The sequence below is a fragment of the Manis pentadactyla genome, chromosome 1 (assembly GCF_030020395.1).
Source record: "Manis pentadactyla isolate mManPen7 chromosome 1, mManPen7.hap1, whole genome shotgun sequence".
Lineage (NCBI taxonomy): Eukaryota > Metazoa > Chordata > Mammalia > Pholidota > Manidae > Manis > Manis pentadactyla.
This window is the reverse complement of record NC_080019.1, coordinates 69,924,033-69,938,479: the sequence shown is the minus strand read 5'-3', so window position 1 is coordinate 69,938,479 and position 14,447 is coordinate 69,924,033. Positions and strand designations below refer to the sequence as shown.

The 14,447-nt window shown below is 40.8% G+C and overlaps 1 protein-coding gene across 13 annotated transcripts in view; it reads right to left on the bottom strand.

Moving 5' to 3' along the window:
- The window catches only part of ZBTB38 (zinc finger and BTB domain containing 38), a 125,282-nt gene that overhangs the window by 66,113 nt on the left and 44,722 nt on the right, over positions 1-14,447 (bottom strand). For 7 of the 13 annotated variants that reach the window (XR_005023116.2, XR_005023117.2, XM_036877397.2 and 4 more), the window contains 2 exons: positions 3,775-3,840; positions 2,830-3,270 (listed from right to left, as the gene is read on the bottom strand). The exons of 2 other annotated variants lie outside the window; for them this stretch is intronic. The gene's annotated coding sequence lies outside the window, so the exon portion shown is untranslated. Of the gene's footprint in view, positions 1-2,829; positions 3,271-3,774; positions 3,841-4,675; positions 7,224-14,447 lie in introns of those variants that run through there. 4 more of the 13 variants (XR_008996360.1, XM_057498179.1, XM_036877398.2 and 1 more) reach the window with 2 other exon arrangements.

The window sequence follows — 14,447 nt, the reverse complement described above, 5'->3', positions numbered from 1 at the left end:
AAGGGAAATGTTATAGTAAACTACATGGTCCCAGGAACTCAAAGGTTTAGCATGATTTAGCATTAAAGATAAAGGTGCTGAATCTTTTTCTGGAGTCTCCTCCCGACACTAACTAGCTCTAAGATATGACTTGGCTACCAGTCCCTCTGGTGGGGGGAAATCCATAGAAATGGTTGAGGCAGATCAACATCACTCTAATAATTGCAAGAGATGCAATCTTGGTACTCTCCCTGAGTTAAAACTCAGGGAGTCTTATTCCTATCCTCCAAAGGAAAAAAAAAGTTGAGAATTTTATATTATCATTCATTCAGGCAGAAAACCACAGACTTACCCATTTTGTTTTGGTGAGAACAAAGCAATTGTTTGCACATTCTTCCTGCTGCACCAGCTCTGGCCTGCCCAGTATAAACACCTGAGCCAGAAAGTGTACATGGGCTAAACTCAGCCTTTTCAACAATGAGAATGCGGGGATAAGTGCCATCCTCTACAACCGGCAGAAGTATTTTTGGCTAATCTAGGGAATCCAATAATAATTGTAAATGGGTAAATTTACAAAGCTTTGTGCCTTGTAAACATTTCTGTGAAATAGAAAGGCAGAGCACTAAGGCGAGACACAACAAAGTAATAAATAATAATTATTCTTCCATTCACTGGTCTATTTATTAGAATGACAATGGTATAATATACCTCCCAACAGTTATTCAGCTTCCAAGCTCCTTGAACGGTGCTTAAAATTCCTTTAGGCGAGACCAAGAGCAACATAAATGAATACTGCCCCCAAAAAATCATTAGGTATGAAAATATATAAGATGATGCAACCGTGCTTGAGTTAAAACAAAAGGATCGACATTTTATAAAGTAATACACTGTTGAATGTATCAGATACTCACTTTTATGGTAAAACAATTCCATTGCATCCATCTAATCTTGTGATTAAGATTCAAATGGGTTCAAAATGATTAATTTGTACTGGCCTATCAAAACAGAAGACACTGTAGTTGCAATCTTTCTGAATAGCAATAGTGCTTTAATTACAAATGCCTGGCTCATTATTTGCTCAAGAGCGAATGACAATTAGCTTGCTCCTACTGCAACTGTTAATGCTACTGGTACTAAAAGAAATAAGCAACACTGAAGCCAGTTTCTGACATTTCTGTTTACGATCTTCTGATTGATGCTATATTCAAAATGTACTTAGTCATTTTAAGTCATAGGCAAGAAGGAAAATGGCTCCCGAACAGTCAAAAAAACAAAAAAAAAAAGGTGTTGCAGGAAGGATATTGCATGGCAAGCCCAAAGAACGAAATCACTGTGAGATGAATCACGTTCTAACACAGTTGAGCCAGAGAAAGACTCCAATATTTTAATTCACGTTGGCCCCCAAACTACACAACAGCAGCAAGAACAAAGCTTTAGCCCCTAAGAGGTCTGATTTGATGGACAGTGCCGGGGAATACTGGACAAACTGTTAGTATAAAGCAACTAGTTACACAGATGGTTCTCACTCTCAATGTTCTTCGCATCGGAGCAAACCTCAGGGAGGTTTTACCTTTGGCATCCTCCTCCTCACACGCCTACAGAGGCGCCTCCACAAAGGCTCCACGTGCATCTGTCCTGGAAGGGGGTGGGCTTGGGGTTGGGTCCTTCTCTACCCGGAGCTCCGACATCACCAATGGAGCCACCGGGAGAAACAACAGCATAAGCATTTTCTGATTCTCAGAATTTCTGAGATACCTTTTGTTTCAGTGGCGCTGATGAACTAGTAATAATGAAACTACACCTTTGTACACAAACCTTGACCTCCAGCATTCTGGAGCATATTACAAAGAAAACCTTAATTTTGAAAGTGCTGAGCACAAAGGAGGAAGAAAAGAAGCTTTCACTATGCAAGCTTGCTCTATATATGTAGAATTTTAGCTTAATTTTTAGGGCTTGGAGACCGCATTTAAAGAACATCTAAAACCAGTTCAGGCTCTATATGAGAGGAAAAAGAACTATAAAATTTTCATCAAACATTTGTTTCTTTTTTTAAGACAATCTTTTGCATATCTGTTACTGCATTTTTAAATAAGATGTGGTTACCAAGGAAACAGGTTCTGGCCCAGTGTTAATTTGAAACTAAACCATATTTAAGAAGTTAAGCTCAAAGGAAAGTGCCCATGAAATTATTTTGAGAAGTGCAAGAATTTGGTGCTCACAGAACCACAGCTGTATGGTCTGCAATGAACCATTCTAGGGACTCTGTTTCTTTCACTGAAGCTCTTCTAACAGGACCACCTATTTTTACTATTTCCCCCTTTCAAAATTTTAACTCCTTATCTCCCCAAATAATAGATACACAAATAGTGTATTTGTTGTATATTATCTAGAATTGATTTTGGAAGCATATAAGTTCTGATTTTCATCTTTCACATAACACGTGTAAAGACCGCTTCTTAAAATTTAAATATTTTAAATGCTTCTTATTAAGCTTGTTTGCGCTCCTTGAAATTATCTCCAGAAACCTATGTATTTTTAGTTTCAAGATAAAATGGAGCTGAATCAACAGACTTTTCAAAAAATTCTTTTGTTGTCTAATGGCGCCAACACCTATCATATAGATGATTTTTTTAAAGGAATCACCTCACTTTTATAGCAGAATCATTTTATAAGTTCATAAAAGCTATATATTTACATAGTATCTGAATAGGCAAGGCTGCCCAATTTAATACCTCCCCCCATTACAACTGTTTTTATTTCATTTTTGTTTTAAAAGTCATGTTTTAATCCAGCTCCTGTTCTTGCTCAATGGCTCAAAAGAATCTATAAAACATGCAAATTTCAACCTACCTGTATGTATCACTTAATGCAGTGCTAGCATGACACTCAGCCATTTTTATGTAAAGCGATGGAGACCAACTGATTTCTCCGTCTTCTTGCTCACAAGTTTTAGATGCAATTGTCACACACACAAAAATCATACGCAGAACAGCTTGAACGTACTGTGATCACGAGAACTGAATTTATCAACAGGAAAACAGGATTGAAAAAAGAAGTTTCTCATCCAAGGTTTCTCTATGGCTGCAACCAAGGAGGTGGTGTGCTGAATTTTTTTTCCCTTCCTCCTCTGAGAGTTCAAAGCCCGGAGCTGACCACTGCAAAGGCCACTGTCACATTTGCTGAAAATCAAACCACTGATACCAGCACTGAAAATACAAATTTGAGAACCGGGTCGTTTGCACACCATGGAGTGCAGAAGAGTTAAAAATAGGTTCCACCTTTGCCTCCTACCTGCATAATAAATATGTAAGTTTCAAGTGTTTAATTTGATATTCACATTAATTAACAATACAACATACATTATTTAAAAGACAGCAAATGCAAGAAGAAAGGGGAGACACCATCTGGTAGCAGAGTTTTGTTGTTGTTTTTGTTTTTAGGGTTGGGTTTCTTTTTTTTTTTTTGGCTTTGTGAAAAAAATGGTGAAATCTTATTTTGAATGTGATGAAAAGCAAACACCCAGAAGCAAACGAATCAGAACTGAAAGGTGATGTTGAAATATCTAAGGCTGTAATGAGGCAAAAACAAGTCTTCGCTACCAGATGATATGGCATACCGAACATTTACATACTCACATCTGAAATACTAGGCAACGTGTAATGAATTCTATACACAGCATGCACACCCAGCACAAGCGCGGCTAATCCTGCCTGCCATCTTAGGCTCGCAGAAGCAAGATACGCACTGCATGCAGCACACGAGCACTGGGGAGGGAGGAGGCAAGGGACAGCTCACCTTAAATGCAGTATCTGATTAATGTTGTAAGTGACATTGCATATCAGCCTCAGAGTCTTGGTTCAACTGGGTAGGAGGGAACAAAGAGAAATGTCATCAACTGGTGATGCAAGATGAGCCCAATCACTAAACACTGTTTAGCAAACTCCAAATTCTGCAACCAGACAGTAGAAGGCATTTCATACACTTAAGCAGAGCTGCTGCACAATGAATGTGTCCTTCTGCTTCTGAGAGGCAAACAGTCCTTTTGCTAAGGAAGAAAATAAGCTGGAATGAATACTATCATATCTTCTTGAAGAGAGCTTTCAATACAGTATGTATCTGTTTGGGGATGCATTTTATAGATTGTTAATTTCATAGAATTGCTGATAACAGCAATGAAAAAGCAAAACTGCTAAGCTATTGCAAAGTAAAAAATGATTATATAAAGGGGGTAGCATTTCTGGATTATTTTTCAAAATCCTAAATGGTGCCGGCAGGCTTGTAGAAGAATGCATGATCGGCTGTCTGTATCTGTGCTATAACCTCTAACCACAAGCCGTGTAAATGTATCCTGCTAAATGTACTGCAGTACAGAATGGCAGATACCTCCTCTGTCAGAATTGTATTAAACTGTGAATGAATTTGCTTAAACATAGGAGCAGAATAAAATCAGAACAGGAAAATAAATTGATGCTGAATTCCTTTGGATGTATAGCTGACCCTCATGAATGATAAAAAGCTATTCTCAGAATACTGACCTAAATAATGTTAAGATGTGCAGCAGCGTACTTACTGTAGTTGCTCAGAACACAGGACATGCAGAATAATTTTTCTCCTCTCTCCCCCTCCAAAAGCTAAGTGATGAAGTAACAAGCCATTAACCAGAAACCAAAAGGCTATATACATACACAGGGCATACTGTAAGAGAAGAAATGGTGTTGTGCTGAGATGCAATGTTTCTTTGTTTTACTTTAAGGCTTATCTTAGCTACGTTTGCACGTTTTCATGATGACATTGACATCATGGAGGTCAGGGCTGACACTAGGGTGCTATCTGTTTTATGAGTGAAATGTTTTCCAAAAATTAAATCTCATCTATTCAAATACCAAATTTCATGTCTTCTTCCACACACCTCCCTGCCCCCGCTGCTCAAGATTGATGGGATCTAGTTTGGCTGTATGTAATAAATTGGAATCATCTTCTGTACAGACTTTAATACGTAATTGTAGGAATTAATTTTTTAAACAAAAAAACCTTGAAGAATTCTTATGCATCCCTTTTCAATCTTTTCTATCCACACACACACACACACACACACACACACACAACTGGAGCTCAAATTGCAATGAAATGTTTAACATGTGGAACAAAAAATGTGGAAAGAGCTGCTTATTCAGGATTTTGAAGAAATGCCTAATAAGCAAATACTGTTTTGCTGCAAAACCGGTGTCACCATGTCCCCAAAGAGAGAAAAACAGCATAGCTTGCTAGAAAAATTTCCTCTAGATCCTGTCGGCAGGTAAAAAAGAAAAGCATTTCATTTATCATGCTGTATAAAACAAGACGTCTTTTATTTTTAAGGAAATAGAACAGATTCTTTTCCACTCTTTCTTTAGCTACGAAGAAACCATATCCACCCCCACCCTTAGATCCTGGACATAAGCCAACATTTTTATAAAATGCTATGAGACTGATTTTGAATATATAATATTGACATTTTTTGTCTTCTTATCTCCCCAAAAGTCTTTAATTGCCTATTGCATCACTGGATATGCTAATTCTAATTAATTTGAGCATGTGCAAAAATGAATTAATATTTTCTGGGGTTGCTAGTTTTCCAGCACCTCCATTTTCTATGAGGACTGGCTAAAAACAATTGGGTTAACAAAACATTCAAGTTCCTCAGAATTTTTTAAAGGAGAAAATGTACTCAAATATCTTAACTTAGGTACCAGGTTTCACAACTGTATCTTTTGTTTCTAGCTCTCATTCTAGTGCCTTTCCCAGAACCCAAGTGATTTTTAGCTCACGGTGTGGAAAGCACTCAGCCCACCTCTATCCAGTCCACTTTAAAGACTCTGAGTTGGGTTGTCCATATGGTCAGTCATACCTGAACCACAACGAGTCCTCTTCTCTTTGGAGCACATCTCTCCCCAACAAATACTCCAGAAATAAACGTGGCTCTAACGGAAACAGTAGCTCCCAGTCTAACCCAATGGTGGAACTATCTTCCCCACCCCCACATCATTGCTCTATGAGCTCTAGTTGGCATTGACAGCGACAGAAAATTAGAATGGCGTGCCCTTAGGTTAATTCTTCCTTTACCGTGGGGGTCGAGAATTAGACTATCATGCTGAGTTACATAGTACCGATTTAATATAAGGTCATCTGTAAGGCAGGGTCCTTAGAGTGGGGTCAGAAGAGGTTGAAGCAAACACCTAGGCATTTGATGCTATTAGTGTCTGTTTAGATATTCATTTGAAAGCTAGACATTCATGTTAAAAAAAACTCACAAATTATTATTATGGAGGTTAAATATCCACAATATGGAATCACCTCTGACCACACAGAACTGAGTGGCTGCCTCTCCTGTCTGTGATAATAAATGACGGTGACAGAGACAGCAATCCATATCAGGCTCCCAGGAGGTGAGGTGATAGCGTCCTGTCCTCTTCACAGGGGCAGTGTGGTGAATGTGGGTAGGTCCCCTACCAGACCGGATGCCAGGGCAAGCAGTTTCCAAACCTTCCTGTGGGGTTCTCTCTCCACCCTCTGTCAAAATGAGCTGAAAAGCCACATATTGTTTTATTCTGTGATATTCAAAAACAATGAGCAAACGTGGCCCATTTACTAACCCTGCTTGTGTTAAATATATTTGAACTGTAGCTGAAAGCATTCAGATTGATGAGCTTGTTTAGGCAGACATTCTCGACTAGTAAATCCTGTTTTGCACTTTTAAAATACCATGCTCATGCTTGAATTACTTAAGCTTGTCATGATTGCAAGCAGCAAGGGTATGCACTCACTTACGATTTTTAAAAATTGCAACCTCCTCAGGGCATATGCACAAACATTAATTTAAAAGACAAATCCCTTTTGCATGATGAAAATTTTAACCTGTTTCTGACACTTTGACGATAAGTATGAGGATCACTAAATATCTGGCAGGAGCAGGCTGGTGTAGGACAGAGCCAGCAGTGAGGGGTGAGTCTTTTACTTTGATTAACCTTCTTATTTGCTCACAGTCTTGTTGTTCTCCAGTCTGAGCTCATTTTATCCTCATATCTGTGGGTTAAAGTTAAATTGCATGGCTTATGCAAAGTACATAACTCAAGTATGAACAAAGCTTGAGGCTTTATGTTTTAAAAAAACCCATAAAGTCAGGGGACTGAGTCCCAGAGGAATTGTTGGTTTATAAACATTTGGGTTGGTTTGCCATTTTCTTTATTCCATTCACTGCATTAAAAATTACAGCTGGTTTCCGTTTATACCTTATATAGATGTTGAACATCTGTGGGTAATTTGTTATCAGCTTAGGTTATTCTAACCTAAATTTAAAAAAAATGAAATGTTGACTGAATTCAACATTTTTGTTAAATTCTTAATTCTAAAAGTTAAAAAATGTTTTGTAAGGTTGGTGACTACATCTGTCTATAGGGTATTCAGCTCTGGAAACAACACGGTGACTTATTTATCAACAACTAAAAATGCCCTTTTAGCCTATTTTAGCATAAGTTTTTGGGAAAGTCCAAAGCTACTTTGAACATCAATATCTTGCCTAGAAGACTGGGCAGGAACTTCTGTTTTTTACCTTGATCAGAGCTAAGTCTATGTAATAGCTACCATTTACTGAAAACTGCTATATACTTAATATTATAGCTATGTTATCTTATTTAATTCTAACCCAATACTCCTGTAAGGTGGGAATTAGTTATCATTAACTTTAGGTGATGAACTAATTGAGATTACTAGTCACACAGTAAGTAGCAGATTTCAAACCTAAGTCAAACTGATTCCATTGGTCTGGGTCTTCCCTACAATCCTAAGAGGATAAAAACTCATTCATATTCTGCCCTGACATAGGTGTCTTCTTCTGTGCAGACTCCTGGTAGAGGGCATTACTCATGTTTATACGAACCAGCCTCAATCCCCCAGGCCCAGGGAACTGTGGGTACCCAGGACACAACCAAAGGGAGACAGGCTGGACCAGCAAGTGGAAAAGACAGAAAAAAGGGGAGGGATCAACTAGGGCTTTGAAAATTAAGGGTAGAGAGCAGAGTAACAATTTGGGGCAGAGATTTGTCATAATTTGGAAATGTTTTATGAGGCAAACTAAGTGGAAAAGTTTATAATTCCATCTGAGCAAACGACTTCACCTCCTGCAGTCTAGTCTTTTCATGGTATAGATGAGGAAACCGAGGCTGTGAGAGATCTGGTCATTTGCCCAAGATCACATATTCAGTGAGTTTCCATTTGCTTTATGAAAAAGTACATCTTACTTCCTTTTATGCCTAATATAGTCTGCATTTGTTAGTAAGTGTGTTATCAGATGGTTAGATTCTTCTAATCTAAATTACCAATTAAAGAAAAATCAGTGTAACAATGAAGACTGACCTGGTTTCCATTCATAAAGAGTGTTTTTGTCCTGAACAAATAACCTAAGTCAGTATTTTGAGTTCCTTTCCCAATATATTTTTTAATGGACTTTTATAAAGCCTAACTTTTGAGTCAGATTTTCCTCAACCAAATTTAGTGTTTGAAACACATCATTTTAATGGTTAAATCTCTATGTTAACACCTGTACATTTTGCCCCTAAGATCCCTTCCAGCTCTGAAAGTTTGAGATTCTAAAAAAAATCCAGCCCAGGTTGCTTTCTATGTCAGGTAGGCCAAGAGCTGAACTCCAAGTCTCCTGCCTCCTGGGTATGTGGCCTGCCCACTACCCGGCTCACTGGCAGTGATTTTCATCTGGTTAGATGGCTCTCAAAGAGGGCTTTCTAATCGACTCTCAGCTCCACCTTGCCTGGGAATACGAGAAGAGCCTTATCTTGCTTAGTGCTCTTGAGGCAGCAGAATGAAGGGTTGGGTGAATGGATGTGCCTGATAGGTTTGAACTCCAAGAAACCTCCTTCAATTCTTATACATGGCTTTTTCACTTCCATGCAGTAGCGTGTGTGTAAGATGTGGGAAAGGAGCACACACTTACTGGGAAGGACCAAGCAGCAAGCCTTGGGGATCAAACTGAAGTTACCCTCTCAGAAAGACCTGGTGGAAGATGGGAGAGGTGAACCATGTGATTTTCAACAGAAAAAAAGTGATAAGTGACTCAGGGCTGCAAGGGAAACTATGGCGGACTAGTTCCCACTGCATGCTGATCTTACTCAGACTGTCCCATTTCACCGTTTTCAATATCACTACCTCACCTTTAGCAACAGAATAGTTCCCGCTTTCATTTCTCAGTGCAGTTAAAACATTGTGCACACGTGGAGACGGAGAGCATTCCTGCATACTTAATCACATGTTCATTTGTGGCCACGACTGTTGCAAACAGGACAACAGGCATCTCTAGACCCTGAACTGGCAAAATACATATGCAGCAAGTCTGAGTTTCTTCTTTCTGGAGACACTGAAGAGGGAGGGTGGGGATGTAAATGAAGGTAAAGAAGGAAGAATTCTTACAGATTGGTAAAATCGACCCCATGTAAAAGTATAATCCTCTTCTCCTATCTTTCTGCATCCTGGGCGACAAACATTCCAAGACTCAATCTGGAACAAACCCATTTGCCTCCTCTCCTCTCAGATCAAAGAATGACTGTGCCGCACAGAAGGCCCACGACCATGCACCTCTTCTCAACAGAGCAGCTTCACAAACCGCAGGGAAACGTCACCTCCTTTGGACAGAAGATAAAAGCACAGTCGGATTTTCTTGTACTGAATTGTCTACCTTTCTTCAGGTCTCTGGCTTGCCCCCTGCAAGATCTGTGTCTCTCCCATGGGCCCTGCAGCGACACCTGGTAAAATGGCAGGGGGCTCACACAGATGTGTTGACTGGCTGACACCAGGCTGGGGGCTCCTTTCTCTGCTCCCACCACTACCATGCATCTTTAGCTTTGTTTCATGAAGCCACTTCCTCAAATTGGAGAACTTGCTCCATGAGTTAAGGAATGGGCCTGAGGACCGGAAATAGCTGTGGAAGTCTTTCAAGTAGGTAATCACTTATTTACCAGGGTGTGGGTCGTGGTGGGTGGCACAATTTGTCTGGCAAGCAGACCACAGACTTAGTTTCAGTCTGTCCCTCCTAGAACAGGGAAAGGGGAGACAGGAATGAGAGAGGTCTGATGGCAATAGCAGTGCCTCCAAAAAGTGCCTCAACATTTTCTCGGGCCCTCAGTGGCCGAGTGTGTTTCACAGAATTACAGGATGTGCAAGGCACTTTGGGGGATGTCATATAAACCCCTTCTTTGAGGTGGGAGAAAATCAGGCTCAAAGAGCATGTTATATCCAAAGACCTCAGTAACCAGGCTAAAAACCATGTTCTTTAAATTCTAGTATACTGCTCTTTGTAATTCAACACACAGGCTCCATTTAAAACAAAAATCCAAACTTTCACTTAAGTAGTTAATCAGTGTTTATAGGATAAGTGAATTATGAATAGATTTCAGTATAGAGGGTTTATCACTTGTTTCCCAATTCCTCTCAGAAGAAAATGTTATAGTAGCTCAATTAAATACAATATTCAGCAACATAGTAAATATTGGTTAAAATATCACCTAGGACTGAAATGTCACTTAAGAAGTATCAGAGAAGTAGGCTCGATTGCTATATTAAGTCAATCAGATTAAGTTTAGCCAGCTGAAGTGGCCTTTATCCTATTTGGTTTGCAAAGAAAAATCTCATGAGTTAGCATGAACAGCTAAAAATAAGTTGCAGGTTTCATTTTCCGTTGTTCAATATGGTTTTGAAACCAAAAGGTGCAAAAGTAGGAGATTCATCAATGCCTACTGAAGATCAGCAATTCAAATTGTCACATTTCTAGCATACTCTCTTGATCTACAACTCAGTCAGGCCTAAGAAATATACACCTTTGTCCCTCTCACCACAGTCTCTTGAGATGAGTCCCCCTAATAAATGAGGCCAGGCAGGAAGGTGGGATCTGACGCCAGTCTTGGGGGACAGTGGTGTATCATCAGTGTCTTGTCATACCTTGACAGGATCCCACATAGACAACAGCCCCATATGCTCAGCCTCAATTGTTGGGGATGCTGGGGACCCCTGCACAAAGCAAGGGAGTAAACAATGCTAGAATTTCATTAGGATAGGGCCCAGATGGTAGTGAGCACCCCTTGACTGAAGTACTCCATGGCCTCATGCAATTCTGTACTGCACACCCGGGTGGCTTATGATAACCTTAATTTCAAAACTGTGTTTCCAGGACCAAGTCTGGCGAAAAGGTGTTTGACAGAAGTGTAACTGCTTCAAAGAGAAGGCAGCCTCTCTCTCTGTAGCATTCACTGTGGCATAAGGCCTGGAGAGAGCGATGCATTTAAAAGAAAGCCCTCAAATGAATGAGATTGAAAGGGGGCAAAGAAGGGTTAATCTCCTTCCATTAGAGGAGGGGCCATTTGGTGAAGGTGAAGAGAATAATCTGTGTGAAGAGCAGAGAAGACAAAGAGGTATTCCAGAAAAGAAATCACTGCTCAGGGGCGAGAAGAATGGTTTGTCCTAGATTTTCACTGAAGCCATTTCTTAGATCTCTGAGTCTTTACCTTGCTTTGAAGTTACAGTCTCAGGGAGGGGAAGAGGGGGTATATTCCCACTCAGTGCTGGAATACGTGAGCTTTGATTCCACCTGAGACAGGCTGTCACTGAGAAGCAGAGGGTGAGCCAAAGCAGAGGGACGCTGCTGTAGAGGCCTTACTGTGAACCAGAAAACCACAAAATAAACAACAGGGGTTGCTCGTAAGAGAGAAGCCAGTGGCTGAAGCCCCCTTTCCTAGAGTGGGGAACATCCTTTTAAAAAAATACTTTTTAAGAAAACTTTAAAAAAGTTTGTCTCGCTTAAGGAGGATTGCCCCCCAGCAAGTTCACTCTGGATTCAGTGAGACCAAATAACAACAATGGTGGGCGTAAAAGGGTTTATATCAAGCTTTAGTTTCAGGGTTACAGATCAAGTGCTGGAATCATGTCTGCCTCTGCCTCCAGGGGAGAACTGGGCAGAGCTCTTAATATAGTAAAGCTGAAAATAATGACTCATTGCCAACAGGTGTCTGAGCATTAGCCTAGCAGTAGGCCAACTACATCATCAAGTAGATTAGGATCAGGTGAGGATCCTGGCCATAGGAACTTACATTTTTCCCTAAAGTTATTTTTAATAACATTTTTGGAAATAATTTAATATTCACAAGAAGTTGAAAAATAGTACAATAATTCTATCACTTCATCCAGCTTCCCCCAATGATAATATATTATGTACTGTATGTAATACATTGTTTGAACCAAGAAATCGACATTGATACAATACTATTAACTCAGGTACAGACCTTAGTCAGATTTTGCCAGTTTTTACATGCACTGTGGGTGTGTCTAGAGTTCTATGAAACTGTATCACGTATGTAGAATGGAAGAACTATCATCACAATCAAGATACAAACTAGTCCATCACCACAAAGAAACTCCCCGTGCTACCCCTATAGTCACACCTTTCCCCAACCCTAACCACTGACAATGATCTTTTCTCCATCACTGTCATTTTGTCTCTTTGAAAATGTTATATAAATGGGCTCATACAGTATGTATGTTACTCATACAGCAACCCTTTGAGACTGGCTTTCTTTCATCCAGCCTGGTGTCTTTTTTACCCTTCAGTTGTATGGAAAGAGTATGTGCCTTTTTATTGCTGAAGAGTGTTCCATAGTTATGGCTGTAACACAGTTTGTTACCTTCACCCATCAAAGAACATTTGGCTAGTTTCCAGTTTTAAGCTAGTACAAATAAAACTGCTATAAATATTCATGTATAGATTTTTTTTGTGAATGTAAGTTTTCATTTCTCTTGTGTAAATACCCAGGAGTGGGACTGTATAGCCAGTGTATGTTTATCTTTATAAGGCACTGTCAAACTCTGTTCCAGAGTGGCCGCACCATTAATTCCCATCAGCAATGTAGGAGCGATACATACATTGCATCTGCCCCAGTTTTCCTAATACTTACCTACACAGCAGTTTGGGCTGTCTGGCATTTCAATGATGGAAAATGTGGCTCTTGATAAGGGGTGAGTCTTCAGGTTTGGCCCATCGTTCCTGACCACAGTAGCGGGACACTGCCATCTGGCAATGCTGGGCTTCTTTGAGGCAGTACCTCTAGGCCTAGCTGGTTGAACTGGCATCAGTGATACTCGCTCCAGTGGGGTCTTATGAAAGCCATGGAGCAGGGACAGACTTTGCCAGGTCAGGGTCCTCCTGCAGCTTTGACCAGAGACTATGTGAGTGTGTTTTGTTTCTAAAGTTGGTTACCTATTGGCAGGATGTGAGGGGTGGGTGGGCTATGGAGTCAGCACAGACAGGTAAGGATGGGACCACCAGTGGCTCTTGTCAGATCATAGGCCCCATGGAACACTTTTCGCCCTTGGATTTCCTACTCTGTTGACCACTCCCCAGGTGGACACTTTGTCTGGATATTATGAAACTCTGACTTCTACCTTCTGGGGTTAGATCTGGAGGCACTGCTGTCACCATTACATGGACTTTTCTGGCCTTCGGATCCAGGCTCTGTCAGCAGTTAGAACTCCATCTAAGTATGAGAAGGTGCCTTGGCTAAGGAATTTGTTCAGGAAGCCACAGAGAAGGGCTTTTCATGGGGCCAACATCATAGTGATGACTCAAACTGCTCTGGCCATGTCTGCAAAGTCACCCTCCATCTTTTGTACCCCTGATTTAAGGGCGGTTGTAGATCTTCCCAGAGTCCATACACATCATGGCCCTGGCTCCATAAGTTTGGACCCAGGAGGCCAAGAATCAGTAAAGTAATGATCCTGCATTGGGCAGCCAAGAGATAATGGAGCCCTTGCACAGAAGCACTGCAGTGGGGTGATCATAAGCAAATTCCCTGGTACCTAGGTGTGTAGGTCTGATGCAGGAGGTGCTCTTTGGGTTCTGGTTCTTATGTGTCATTCACCTGGTGCAGGCCCAGGAGATGGATGTGGACTTGGGCATGGAGGACCTAAATGGTGATTCATAGAACCTGGACTTGAATTGGCGACTCTTGGGAGCTGAGCAGTTTGTGGAGGCTGAACCTGAAAGTCAACTGATAGAATGGTGGCCCTCCAGAAGTTGAGGGAGTAGGAGAGGAAGGACAGCCAGATACTATCAGGTGACCAGTGGGTGTGCTCTGATGGGTTTGAACAGACAGGATGGATAGTCACACTTCCTCTTAGAAGGTAGTGAAGATTTTTAAATTTGGTTGTTGTTTGTTTACTATGTTCTCTGCTGTAACAGAGAATTTTCCAAGTTTCCATTTTTAGGTGCCTCTTCTCTGACCCATTGCCCCTCCTTCGGCCAGGTGCTTACCTACTGTCAGAAGGCAGCCCAGCACAGAGCACCTATCAGATTTAAAGAGGCAGGCACTGCTTGGGGCAGGCACCTCCCAACCAGGTCATGTAATGAGACTGTCCTGGAGGCTGGATCCACTGAAGCT